We start from the raw sequence: 13,555 nt of genomic DNA, 5'->3' as shown, positions 1-13,555 counted from the left end.
CAAATATTATTAACGAGTATTAATTCCACCATCCGCCCCAGATATGGTGCATCAGCTGGGAAATGCATCTTTTCTACCAAACATTTTAAATATAACAACAATAATAATTCCACCAGCCGCCCCACATATGGTGCATCGGCCGGGAAATGCATCTTTTCTACCAAACATTTTAAATATAACAACAATAATAATTCAACCAACCGCCCCACAAGGCCAATAGATGATTACAGCCAGCGGATTCAGAAGGATGTATGTTGCAATGGTCATTCAGAGATGAAGGGGCTTGCACGGGATAGAGTAGTATGGAGAACTTCATCAAACCAGTCTTCGGACTGAAAACCACAACAACAACTATTCCAAACTTGCCTTTCTCTATTATGCCCCTTATTAAGCTTGTCAGCCACACTGTAGCACACATTGGATGAGATTACAGTCAAAAGCTTGATAAGAGGCATAATAGAGAATGACAGGTTGGAAATAGTTGTTGTTGTTGTTGTTGTTGTTGTTGTTGTGGTCTTCAGTCCGAAGGCTGGTTGAGGAGGAGAAGATAGGTCTTCATGCAGTATATCAGTACCCACCCTTCATGCTAGTACCACTAGCCTTGTTTCTCCTTTTCTCAGTAGGGTAAATGAGGATTCGTTAACAGCCGCTAAGCTGGCATGTTGCCTGGAGGATCAGCTGTCGCATGCGGCGAAGTAACGTTCGGTGTGAGATAATAAAGTATATCTGGTGTATCACAAGGAGTTGAGAAACACTCAGACATTTGAACCCCTGTGGGCGATGAAGCAGGACGAGTCGCTGTATTACTGGGAGCAAATGAATGATGTTTCGCGAAAACAGGATGAATCCATCGAAAATTTCATGTATAGGGATGGAAAGCTTAATGTCAAAATGTGTAGATTGGTGTAAATTGATGATACCAATAGCGTCCAGCAGCAATAGGCAAAACAGAAATAGCGTTGGACACATTTTTGCAGAAGTTGCCAGTCGATTTATCAAGAAACGTATGGGTAGTGTTTCCTAAGAACTTATCCTCAGCCATAGGAACTACAACACCATTGGAATAAATAGTACCAACGACCCACATCTAGTACAAAAGAATAATATTTTCTGGAGAGATCAAGCATTACCGCTCTATTCAATCAGGCCACATGCAGTTGTTGTTGAGGTCTTCAGTCCGAAGACTGGTTTGATGCAGCTCTCCGTGCTACTCTATTCTATGCAAGTTTCTCAATCTCCAAGTTACTACTGCCTCTTACATCCTTCTGCATCTGCTGGCTGTATTAATCCTTTGGTCTAAAAAAGGTATATATGGCACACGATCACAGACACTTATCTAATCCCAAATATGACTGAAATTTTCCATTACCTGGGGCAGTGCAGGTATTTTCCTACCACAGATTTGAAAATCAGATATTATAAAATTTAAGTAGTGCCAAAGGAGCAACCAAAAATAGCATTTATGATTATTGCAGAACGTTATAAATATGACCTATGCTGTTATGGACTGAAGAATGTGCCAGCCCTTTTCAGCATTTTTCGAGGGTTAAAACCAAGATAATCTATCATGTATTTGGATGCCGTAACTGTCTTTGCAAAAGGCATGGAAACAGATGTACTTTGAATAAGGGCGATGTCTAAGCGATACAGGGATATGTCACTTTATACTAGAGATAGAACAATATTTAGGGCTTGTGATTAGTCATAGGTGAGTCCAGATGGACCTTAGGTTATTAAAAGCAAGCCATACATCACGTACAAAGAAGAAGTAGTAATAATGCCTAGACCTACCAATTTATAACAGAAAGTTTGTACCGAAATTCATCTATTGAAAAAAGGATGGAAGTTTCACTGCTCACTGAAATGCAAAGACGCGGTCAGTAAATTCAATGCACTGTTGACAAATGAATCATTGTTGGTATTATGGTATTACCAAATCAGGAAACGGAATTCGTATTATCATGCAGTGCAAGCAGTCCTGTGCTTGGCTATGTATTGAGTAAAGACGTGGGTGGAGAACAGCTACCGCTTTCATTACCTGACATCCGTTAAATTAAGCAGAACAAAATTGCTCTACAAGGGAGAAGGGAATCCTGAGACTTATATATGGCATAAAATACATTTGGTGGTATGGTAAGAAATTTAAAATGATAATTGATCATGCAACTGTAAAATGACTGTTAGGTTTGAAAGGACGATCGAGCAGGTATCTGCAATGGCCACTGAAACTCATTAAGTTCAGTACTAAGGTAATCAATCGACACACAGAAATGTAGTTGGCCTCAGACGGACAATTAACACATTGCAAAAGGTAGGTTTCACCAAAGCAAAGTGTCAGAAAGTGCAAGCAGCTGCATAGACTTCTATTAGCAATGTAATCATAATTGATTATGCATGACCAAAATGTTGTGAAGCAAATAAAAGTTGGAACTTGTGGTTCCAGTCATCCTGTGGGACTAAATATTGAGACAGGCACAAAATCATGTGTCAACAGACCATGGCGTCAAAGAACCATAGAACGACGTATGGCCAAACGATGTTGGTGGCAAACACATAAGCGGGACATACAACATTATGTAAAGAACTGTGAACCTTGTGCACGATAAGCTGAATTGTGTCTTCAGCGTATTCCATTGCAGAGACTATAAGAGACCAGTAAATCATTTTGAGTGATCGGTTTTGACATCTTAAGTCCTCTTAGACAAACTCCCACAGGGAACGCCAGGATACAATTCTAAGACTGATGAGAGTATGGGTCTATCACGGCACAAAGTAGAGTATGGCTGGAAGATACCATTACCAATTAAGGTAGTAGGTCGTCAAGTAGGGGAAAATGAGGCATCAGTATCGACTTGAGTGAGATCTTTAAGAGGGTGTGGAGGCAAATACAGCAAATACAAAGGCCATGGATATCAAGTATGCATGGGGCAACAGAATGCTAAGTTACGCAAATACCATGGAGGGGAGTATGTGATGTTAATGAGCTCTTACACACCAAGGCGAAGACTAAAAGTTTCTTTACTAGTTATCAGAGTCCATACAAAGTAGTCGAGATGACCTCGACAGTAAACTGGAGACTAAAACTTCCTGCTAGAAAATGGTTCTCCACTTTGGGCACATTTGACCCATTCGGGACGTGCCAGAATCTTTGCCACCATTACTGGCATCAGCTCCAAAAGAGGGGGGGGGGGGGGGGGGCGGGGGATAAGAAAGGGAAGCTGGCACAACAAACTTAGTAAACTGCTGCTGTACAGTCTAAAAGTATGTTTCCTAATGCATTAAGACCTAGAATTAAGCCAATGTAGAGGAAGGGGTAGTGTACTAAAAATTTTGTTATGTACGTTAGTTAAATATCTCATGTTATGTACCAAGATAATGTGAATATATGAATTGAATGATGTATAAAAGATCCAGGCTACGTTTTTGTTTATATTTATATCTCTTGTGTTTGAGAGTGTACCAAAGTATTTTCTTGTTGAAGGGGGTGGCTACACCATTGTATGGTTGGAGACTGACAACAAGGAGATGATTTCAGATGGCAAGTAGCAATGTCAATTATGAGGTTATGATGTGTGGATAGTTGTCATTCTTGTGATTTGCCAACAGTTATTTGGGGGATCACCATATTGCTTAATTGAATTAGGGAATTTGTTTTTGTTTCACGTTGTTTTTGTCTTGCAATGAATTTCATATAACAGGAGGTGCTATTCAGTAATTTTGTTGTATGATTATAGCGTGAGTGATGTATGAGTATGTTAAGCTTATAGATTTCGAGAGAACATTGACAGAGGGTATAGGTTAGAGTGTTCCTTGCCACGATGGCTCAACTGTCATGGAAACATGCGAGAAAGAGTTATTTCTTAGGGGTACAGACGTGCGAGTATGCCCACGCGACATTCTTAAAAACCAACCATATTTTCAGAAGACAGGACATCACTGTATGTACTCAGTGAAACAGTTGTGGCTATCACTACCCACTATAAACAAAGACGCTCAAGGGGAGCAGAACGTTTGGAAGTATGAAAAGCGAGATTCCAGTGAAGAGAACCCAATGTGTCATCATGGGAGCAATATTTAGAGTTACAGTAACAATGACGGGGTATATGGCTCTGATCTATAGTAACGTAAGCTGTATTTACCCAACAACCCTTTAAAACTACTGCCAGCTGGAATCATGACCTATCTAAATATTACCCTAAATACTATCATATTTAGTTCTCTCAACAGCTTCATAGCTGCACAGAATGGGCACCTTGAGTATTAAAAATTACTCAAGCGTGTATCAGCACAGTGTCGTGCTAAAGGAATTTTATCCTTGGATATCATTTTCATCCTAGTCCTCTGCCATCAATGGCAGAGAGTTGTCCGCCCACCATAACTTCCAGTACATTATTTGCCACAATAATAAAACAAGCACAAGCGCAACAGTCATCATGCACCATGTGATGATGTTAATATAGAAGGACAGTCAGTGTAGAAAGAAATTAATAGAAGCTACATCACAGGAGCAAGGAAAAATGTGAAACCGTAGTACTATATTGTTTTAATTCATGTGTAGCAAAATCCTCAGATTTGAAGGATCAAATCCCCCTAAAGGGAAAGGAAACGTTCCGCCATCAGTTGGAGACAGGACTTTATAATATGACGAGGGGCAACCAGGCAAACCGCCTTTGAAAACCCATTACCGAGCATTAGAATACTGTTGGCGTAGCATTCTTTCATACAGCAGTCTACTGTTGTAGTGCGCTGGACTATCACATACCACTGCACCACTCTGCACTTCTGTAGACACCTACACGATAAGATAGGGGTTCAGGTCAGAGCGGCTACAGATGTTCGCCACTAACCATCGGCAGCACTTCTCCTTCGATTGGTTTCTAGACTTCCGACACTGTGACAGTCTCCACGCCTGCAATCGGTGTAATGTGGTGTTGAGCAACTTCAACACCGCCAAGTGACGTCATCAGCTAGCCATTGGTCTCTGAGCCATCACTACACCAGGCACGTCCTAGAGTCCAGCCGGCACCACAGATTAAGGGCACTTCTAGGGCTACTGCGAGGGTTCCACGTTCATACCACTTCGCCTGGACTGCTGTTCAAAGCTGACGTAGCATAAACTCTCCGGCTACCGGGCGATGCCTTCCCTGTGTCCAAAAAGCCGTTCCACCAGCCACAGACCTCCCGCTGAGGCAGCGAGCCACTTCCTAATATAAACACTTGCTGCCACCCACGCCACCTAGGGAATTGTGCTGAGATAGCACTGCACTTATGGACGACCACACACACTTCCTGGACGCCGACGTCGACGTCTTGAACGGGTCGCGCTAAATGAAAAATGTGTGTATTGAATTGTTGTTGTTGTGGTCTTCAGTCCTGAGACTGGTTTGATATATAGAATGTGCTCTCCTGACGGTGCTTCGCTGTTCTAGTGATAGGATGCAACTCACAGTTCCTGGACACGGCATTCTGTTGAAAAAGCCACTTTTCTAGCAAAGAGCTAGACACCACCACTCAGCAATGGCTGCAAGTTGATCAGTACTGTTACACAATTATATTTATGGGTCACTCATTCTGTTGAAATGAAATCACAGTACGCTCAGGGAGAATTCTATGTAGTTTTTTGTGACTAGTTAACAGTCTCTGACAGTACTACGCAAAGTTTTCTTCACAAGGGAGCCACTGAGATGAGTGATCAGCTGAGTATGTTGCCGCTCATAGATATCAGAGACGTCGCGATGCAGTGACAATAATCAGGTGTAATATGGTGCTGGCTGTGTGATATAAACAACAAAAACAATTAGAAAAAGGTAACAGCGCGTGAAAAATAGCCAAATTAATGCGGCTCATTTTAATAAGACCATAGAAACCGCCAGTCTAACATTTCATACTCACCACGCTATTATGGTTCGGCCTTCACGTATAACAGCGATACAGTGGCGGCCACACTTCCAGTGTGAGTCATACAGTGCTTATGACGTTGTGCCCTCAACAAGATTACGACAGACTCCAGTAAAACATGTTGTGACATCGTTGTAACGAAGGAATGGAAAATTTTCGAAAATAAGTTTCAGTTGCTTGAATCTTATGTGTTTCTCGTACTGTACACATATGTAAATGACGATAGTCTTAGTTGTAGATGCACACATTACGTCTGGCCGGCCGGATGGCCGAGCGGTTCTAGGCGCTACAGTCTGGAACCGCGCGACCGCTACGGTCCCAGGTTCGAATCCTGCCTCGGGCATGGATGTGTGTGATGTCCTTAGATTAGTTAGGTTTAATTAGTTCTAAGTTCTAGGGGACTGATGACCACAGATGTTAAGTCCCATAATGCTCAGAGCCATTTGAACCACACATTACGTCTGAAACTTTTCTAAATCTAGCTTTGAATAATAATGTACAAGTCGTGACATTTGCTTCTTCTAAAGCCAATGCACCTTGCCGCACTGAAGCCTGAAAAGCGCGTCCCTTTTGACTACGCGCAAACTGTTCGCACAACCGTCATAACGAATGACAACAAGTACCAGAGGGGCATCGCTAACGTGGCATCTTATATAGATGATCTCGTAGACCGTTGTCACGTTTCACAGAGAGGGCGTATGGTGTTGAGTCGAGCGCTGGAAGAAACAAACACCATAATGTGGAAATTGAATGCTGGTATAAAGTAAGTTCGATCTTTTGAGATCTCATGTGCTTATATTGGCCAAAAAGGCACCACAATCCAAAATTGTTCCCAATTAAACTTTTTTTCGAGTTAGATCGACGTGGCAACGATTCAAACAAAATCAGCTTGAACATTTAACTACCTTTCGACATAAACACCATTTCTGCCGATGCATTTTTGAAGACGCTGTGGTAGTTTTTGTATGCCCATGTCATACCAGCTCACCGCCATGCTGTTCAGAAAGTTATGAACCTCTTCTTTCACCTCGTTGTCGGAGCTGAATCGATTTCCGGCCAAATGTTCTTTTAAGCTAGGGAACAGGTGATAGTCACTGGGCGCCAACTGAGGACTATAGTGTGGGTGGGTGATTATGTTCCACTGAAACTGTTGCAGGAGAGCAACGGTTTGCCGAGCGATGTGTGAGTGAGCGTTGTCATGGAGAATGTGTACGCCCTTGCTCAACGTTCCTCTTCTCCGGTTCTGAACTGCCGTTTGAGATTTTTCCGTCTGTCACAGTATCTGTCAGCGTTGATTGTGGTCCCAGCGATTCCGCTCCGACGCCGAGGTGAAAGAAGAGGTTCACAAATTTCTGGACAGCATGGCGGCGAGCTGGTATGACATGGGCATACAAAAACTGCCACATCGTCTACAAAAATGCATCGACAGAAAAGGTAGTTATGTCGAAAAGTAGTTAAATGTTCAAGCTGTAAACTGATGTAAACTATTGTAGAAATAAACGGGTCTATGTACTTATAAAAAAAAAAGGAGACCTTACATTTGGGATTACCCTCGCATAATTACAGACCACACTGGACCTCAGTGAGTAGCTGCATTTTAAACACCTGGTTCTTTTAATGTCATGTGAGATGCGTATCGATTTTTGTTGTCCCGTTTCAAGTGACCCAAAATGTTTCTAAGAAACTTGTATCGTGACATAATCATTAATTAAAATACAGATATGCGATATTATCTTTAAAGCGTATCGTGTAAAATATCTGCCTGTGAAATATTTGCAATTAAATGAAATACACTGAAGATCTTTGATGGTACAAGAACTATTGCTTGACTGTCGCGTACTATAACTTGAGCTATAATTTACATAGTTAACTTAAACATATGGTGCAAACTATACTACAATCAGTAATGATCCAACGGTCAGTCAGTTTCTATAGATTTTGGAAATAATATTACTTCAATAAAGAATATATCAGAAATGACATTAATGCTACCATTGATCTAAACAGCTTTGAAACTTTCCTAATTTACAAACTGGGTACATATACATGTCAGTCGTAGTTGCTCCATTTAATAACTGCCCCAGTCCCGTGAGGTTTCAGCTTAACAAATTCCTCAGTGACAGTCCTTCAACTAGTTGTACCTGTCTTCATGCAAAGAATGAGGATTTTTTTTCTGGTTTTCCAATTTGTATGTATGTATGTGTGTGTGTGTGTGTGTGTGTGTGTGTGTGTGTGTGTGTTTTGGGAGGTGGTAGGAGGTGGGGACAAACGTATAATTTTCGGATGAATAATATAAAGTTTTGTAGTATTATGTCCTCATACGTCGTATACAGATGCATCTGCAACGTACTTCGTTTGTTTTCATGACAAAATTAATCGTATATTGTTAGGGATTTTGCTTTGTTATGCAGCTACATGATCAATGATCATGATTTGTGTTATCAAAAGTGGTAGTCTATAAAAAGTAGGAACTTACCCTGATGACTACGGCGTTCCATCGGCAAGTACTATCAGCTGAAGTTCTCAGCATCCAGATAATTGAATTCCTCCCGGATTCTCTTCCCGAATTTCCTTGGAATTGGAACAATATGAAATTCAGTGACATGTGGTAAAAGTAGGCTTTCTGCCATATTCTTTGCTCTGCGTTTGCAGCAAGCGAGGCGGTGCAGTGGTTAGTACAATGGACTCTGTGAAGATATTGCTAGTTGCGACAAATTTCTTTTCTTCTGCTTCATTTGGTCTCTTACATAAATCTTTGATGATGTAGATTTTTGTTTTCGTTCTGTAATACGAATGGTTGGCAACGGCCTTTCCGTAGTGGTAACACCGGTTCCCGTCGTATCAACGAAGTTAAGCGCGGCCGGATTTGACTAACACTTGGATGGGTGACCGTCCGGTCTGCCGAGCGCTTTTGGCAATTGAGGTGCACTGAGTCCTTGTGAGGCAAACTGAGCAGCTACTTGACTTGGAAGTAGCAGCTCCGGTCACGAAAACTGACAACGGCCAGGAAAGTGGTGCGCTAAAATCACGTCTCTCCATAATCAGTGACGCCTATAGACTGAGGATGACACGGCGGTCGGTCAGTGTGTTTCGGCTTCGTCTTCCGAGACCTGTCCGAACAGAGTAATATGAATGGTTACTACAGTTTGCTTTACTGATATTGTTACAAGAATCTGTTATAATTGACCACGCAAAAGCGTCAATGTATGTTTGATTTTCTTTGCAGTGTTTTCATGAAAGGCTCTGTGTGTAACCAAATGCAATATGCAGCGCTATTTTACGAGCTGTGACGCGAAAGTAATAACGATAGTGCCAGCTGGACAGTGAAGGTAAGTCAGAGATGCGCAATGTTCCGAAGCACGAGCGGTTTAAAATGTGTAAACGTGCTAGACAGAATCATACAAAAATTCTTGACCTCGTTCATAGGTTTTTCGGTCACGGCGTAGACTAAACTTCAACTTGAACATTAGGGCACAAAATTTTAGATTGTGGATATCGCGAGTTTTGTGGACTACTATAAACAGCTGTGACAATGTTTCCCCGAGTGAAATGTGATTGTCGTCGGGAGTGTTAACGGAACTGTTTGCAGCTAAACACACTGCACAAACTTTCAATTTACTATCTAACTCCTTTGCGCCTTAATGAACTGCCGCGCGCTAAAATATTAAAATATTAACTGCCACCGTGGAGACTTGCAAAATGATTGTGAAGTGTGGCACTGTTTCGCCAGAACTGTAAATTCGCGATCGAGATTGGCTCAAAAAAATGGTTCAAATGGCTCTGAGCACTATGGGACTTAACATCTGAGGTCATCAGTCCCCTAGAACTTAGAACTACTTAAACCTAACTAACCTAAGGACACCACAGACATCCATGCCCCAGGCAGGATTCGCGCGGTTCCAGACTGAAGCGCCAGAACCGCTCGGCCACATCGGCCGGCGATCGTGATTGCTAAAAGTCTACGGACTCTAATATCGTGATCACCGGTTGGAAATGAATACAGTACTATTTTATAATTGCCTACGGAACGTTATGAAATAAAAAGTGTGCGTTTCGAACTTTGTAATTAAGCACATACGAAGTTGAGTGAGTCTACACAAAAATTACTTCCGACCAGCCTATGACTGAATAAACGTCAGTGAGAATAATATTATTTCGTGGAGAATCATATACTAAGCAAGAGGTTGTATCCACGGCATTTTCATGACTAACGGAGCCTTAATAATTAAGCCGTCAGCACTTACGAGCTGCCGCTGACGTCACGATGCTTCAGCTACAGATAAGCTGCAACATCAAACATTGTCCCCCTGTAAAGACTCAAAGCGCATCAAACTGTTTCAGTGGTAATTTCTTTTTCTTTGTAATGTTTCCATAAGGTGAGATTCAGCAGCCATAAGGTATTTTATAAAATGCATTTTAGCCATCAGCTGCTTATTGTCACATTAGTCACCAACCGGTTTCCGTTATTAAGCATCAGCCAGGATGTAGGGTACAACAGATTAGTTATTTAACTAATCTGTTGTAACCTACATCCTGGACAAGTGTGTAGATAACTAATGAGACACTAAACAGCTGATGGTACGATGCATTTTATGGAATTATTCTCTTGTAGCTAACTTTCCTCAGTATTTACTTGCCTAGAAAATAAAGGTAGTTTCTATAAAGCGTGTTGTAAATTAGTGTTTACTATGTTCAGGCCACCCATAATAGTTATTACTACCAATTTTCTCTGTTTTGATCATTAGTTTTGTTGTAGTTGTTACTGTATGGGTATTACGTATTCCTTTGGAGGGCTTGTTTTCATACATGTGTGCAGCGTTTTGTTACACTTATTTTCGTGTATTGTTGTGGTATACGTCAACCCGCGTAAGTAGCGATGTCTGCCATTAAATTCCGAGAGACGACCAATCACAGCAAAGCTGCTCGCTCGCTGTTGGTGCAAGGCGCGCCACCGGCGGAAAGTTTGATTTTGACAGCTGTCAACTACGCGAATTGTGTGTACATTCAGTAAGAAGGAATATTACGGCATTCTCATAAACAACTGCGAGTTTATTTGCCTTTTACTGTCATAACTACGCAAAATTAGAGCCGTTTCCTTAATTAGTTACGAATTTATTTACGGGACTTTTTGTTTTATATTTTCTTCTGACGCTTGTTGCCAAACTCTGACGTGGTTGATTCTGTTAAATTTGGGAAGTAAAACGGGTTGCTTTCGACCTGAAATAATCGAAATTCACAATCAAAATTTCGCACAATATATCTCTGACAATCTTTCTCTTCCCAACTCACAATCTAGAAGACGACGTAAATACCCATCTGGCCACGCCGATTTAGGTTTCCTGTGATTTACTTAAATCGCTTGAGGTAAATATCGGGATGGTTCTTCCGAAAGATGAAGCCACATTCCCTGCCCTTTCTTCTCTAATGTGAACTTACGTTCCGTCTCTGATGACATCGTTGTGGACTGGATGTTAAATACAAATCTTCCTCCCTTTCCTCTTTCCATATTTGCCACTTGGCCTAGGTGCCATTTCTTTTAATTACTCGCGATGTAATCAGAAAAACAGCATGCCTAACTGCTTCAGAGATGTTATTTGATGCTGCATTTTAACCTATAATTTTGGCATTCCAGACATTCCGAGTTTGTCAAACATAGGCCTACCCCTTTTTAGACCTACTGAAAAGGCTTCCTCCGAACGACTGCACACTGCTCACATTAGCTTGGGTATCGACAGCTGCAGAAACAAATTTCACAGAAATGTCAGTTTCTGTAGGACTTTTGTGTATGAATATGTTCCTGTCTTCTACAGTAAACCGCTACGGAACTCGCTAGCAATTCTCCTCTTTGCCGAGAGATTTTAGCTACCTTTCAGGCAAAGCATGCATGAAATGTTCTGCACCCTAATGAAAACGAGGTATAATTACCTGGATTTGTTTAGCATTTGCCTTATGTCTCTAAATTAGAGCGTTCATTGTACTGCAGCCGCTGTAATCAACCAGTTCCGCGCACACAAAGGAACTGCGTTTCTCTTAACGTATGACAATTATAACAATTTAAACACTCCCGTCTCGGTTGTCTCATGAGCAAAGCTTTCTGTTGTGTTCCCTATCTCACAGCGGAATACGTACATACTGCGCTATGTCGCACTTTGATGTTTGCCATAGCTACTTTCAGCTAAAAATGTAATTCAGTGCCGGCCGAAGTGGCCGTGCGGTTAAAGGCGCTGCAGTCTGGAACCGCAAGACCGCTACGGTCGCAGGTTCGAATCCTGCCTCGGGCATGGATGTTTGTGATGTCCGTAGGTTAGTTAGGTTTAACTAATTCTAAGTTCTAGGGGACTAATGACCTCAGCAGTTGAGTCCCATAGTGCTCAGAGCCATTTTGTAATTCAGTTTTGCGTAATTTTGAAGCTGAGTGTTTGCCAAAGAAGAAACTGCATTGAAATGAAGGTGACATACTAATGAGAATTATGCATCAAGAAATCGATGAAAATTATATGTGAGTACGAAATGCCAATTATGATAACGGAATGAAGAGTTAGTGACAAATTGTTGGTATTTTGTGGCGCAACTGAAAAATATAATTAATCGCAAGCTTTTCTCAACTGAAGGCGCTAATATTGTTTGCGATTAATGGCGTACCATTGAGCAGTAATTGTAAACCACTGGCACAGTAAATCGTTGACATAAAATTATGTGTATTTTCGAATTTTCCGTTAAGTTACATTTTCAGTGTTAGTAATTAGCACAAGAGTCTTATTTGCATATTCCGATCCACTCTGGACTTTTGTACACTATTATAGTTGGTGCGACACTATTGTCGAAACAGATTATTTGCTCTACATTGATAACAAAAGTCCTCAAAAAATCTTTTCTTGATATACCATCACGTCGAACAACGTGCGAACCCCTTCGATACTGCAGGACAACCGGAATATTTACACTGTCTCACAGCTATTAGTTTGGTTGTAAGCTCTTTCTCGTCAATACCGATGTCGTCCAAATTTATATTGCAGGGCTTGGCCAGAAATGAAAATCACGTAAGCCGGCCGTGGTAGCCGAGCGGTTCTAGGCGCTCAGTCCGGAACCGCGCGACTGCTACGGTCGCAGGTTCGAATCCTGCCTCGGGCATGGATGTGTGTGATGTCCTTAGGTTAGTTAGGTTTAAGTAGTTCTAAGTTCTAGGGGACTGATGACCACAGATGTTAAGTCCCAAAGTGCTCAGAGCCATTTAAAAATCACGTAAGTGAGAGCTCGAGATGCCCGAACGTTTAAATAAAATAGCATTTTTAGCGCGAGTCGGGCAAAGCATCAGCCATTTTTATTATCCTGCGTTCCAGGTAGTGGTTGGCACGGCGGAAAGAGTGTAGAGACATAAAGCGGAACTCGTGGGGTCGAATCCTTATGCGGCAACGTTTTTCTCTTTTTCATTTTCAATTTTGCGTTATTACACTGAAAACAGAGCTAAATAATGCTCAGTGTTATTACCTTATTTTTCACGGGTCATTTTGTGTTTTGTAGTGTTGTGTATGTTTAGCATATGCCTAGCAAGGGAGTGTATGGGTGATTTTCTGTAACTATACAGCTTTTTTGGTCTCATTTGAAGTAGGAAGCATGTATTTCACACTCCCAGTCAAAGAAACTATCAAGTTATTAG

Source organism: Schistocerca piceifrons, chromosome 2, assembly GCF_021461385.2.
Source record: "Schistocerca piceifrons isolate TAMUIC-IGC-003096 chromosome 2, iqSchPice1.1, whole genome shotgun sequence".
NCBI classification, from domain to species: domain Eukaryota; kingdom Metazoa; phylum Arthropoda; class Insecta; order Orthoptera; family Acrididae; genus Schistocerca; species Schistocerca piceifrons.
This window is presented reverse-complemented; position numbering follows the sequence as displayed.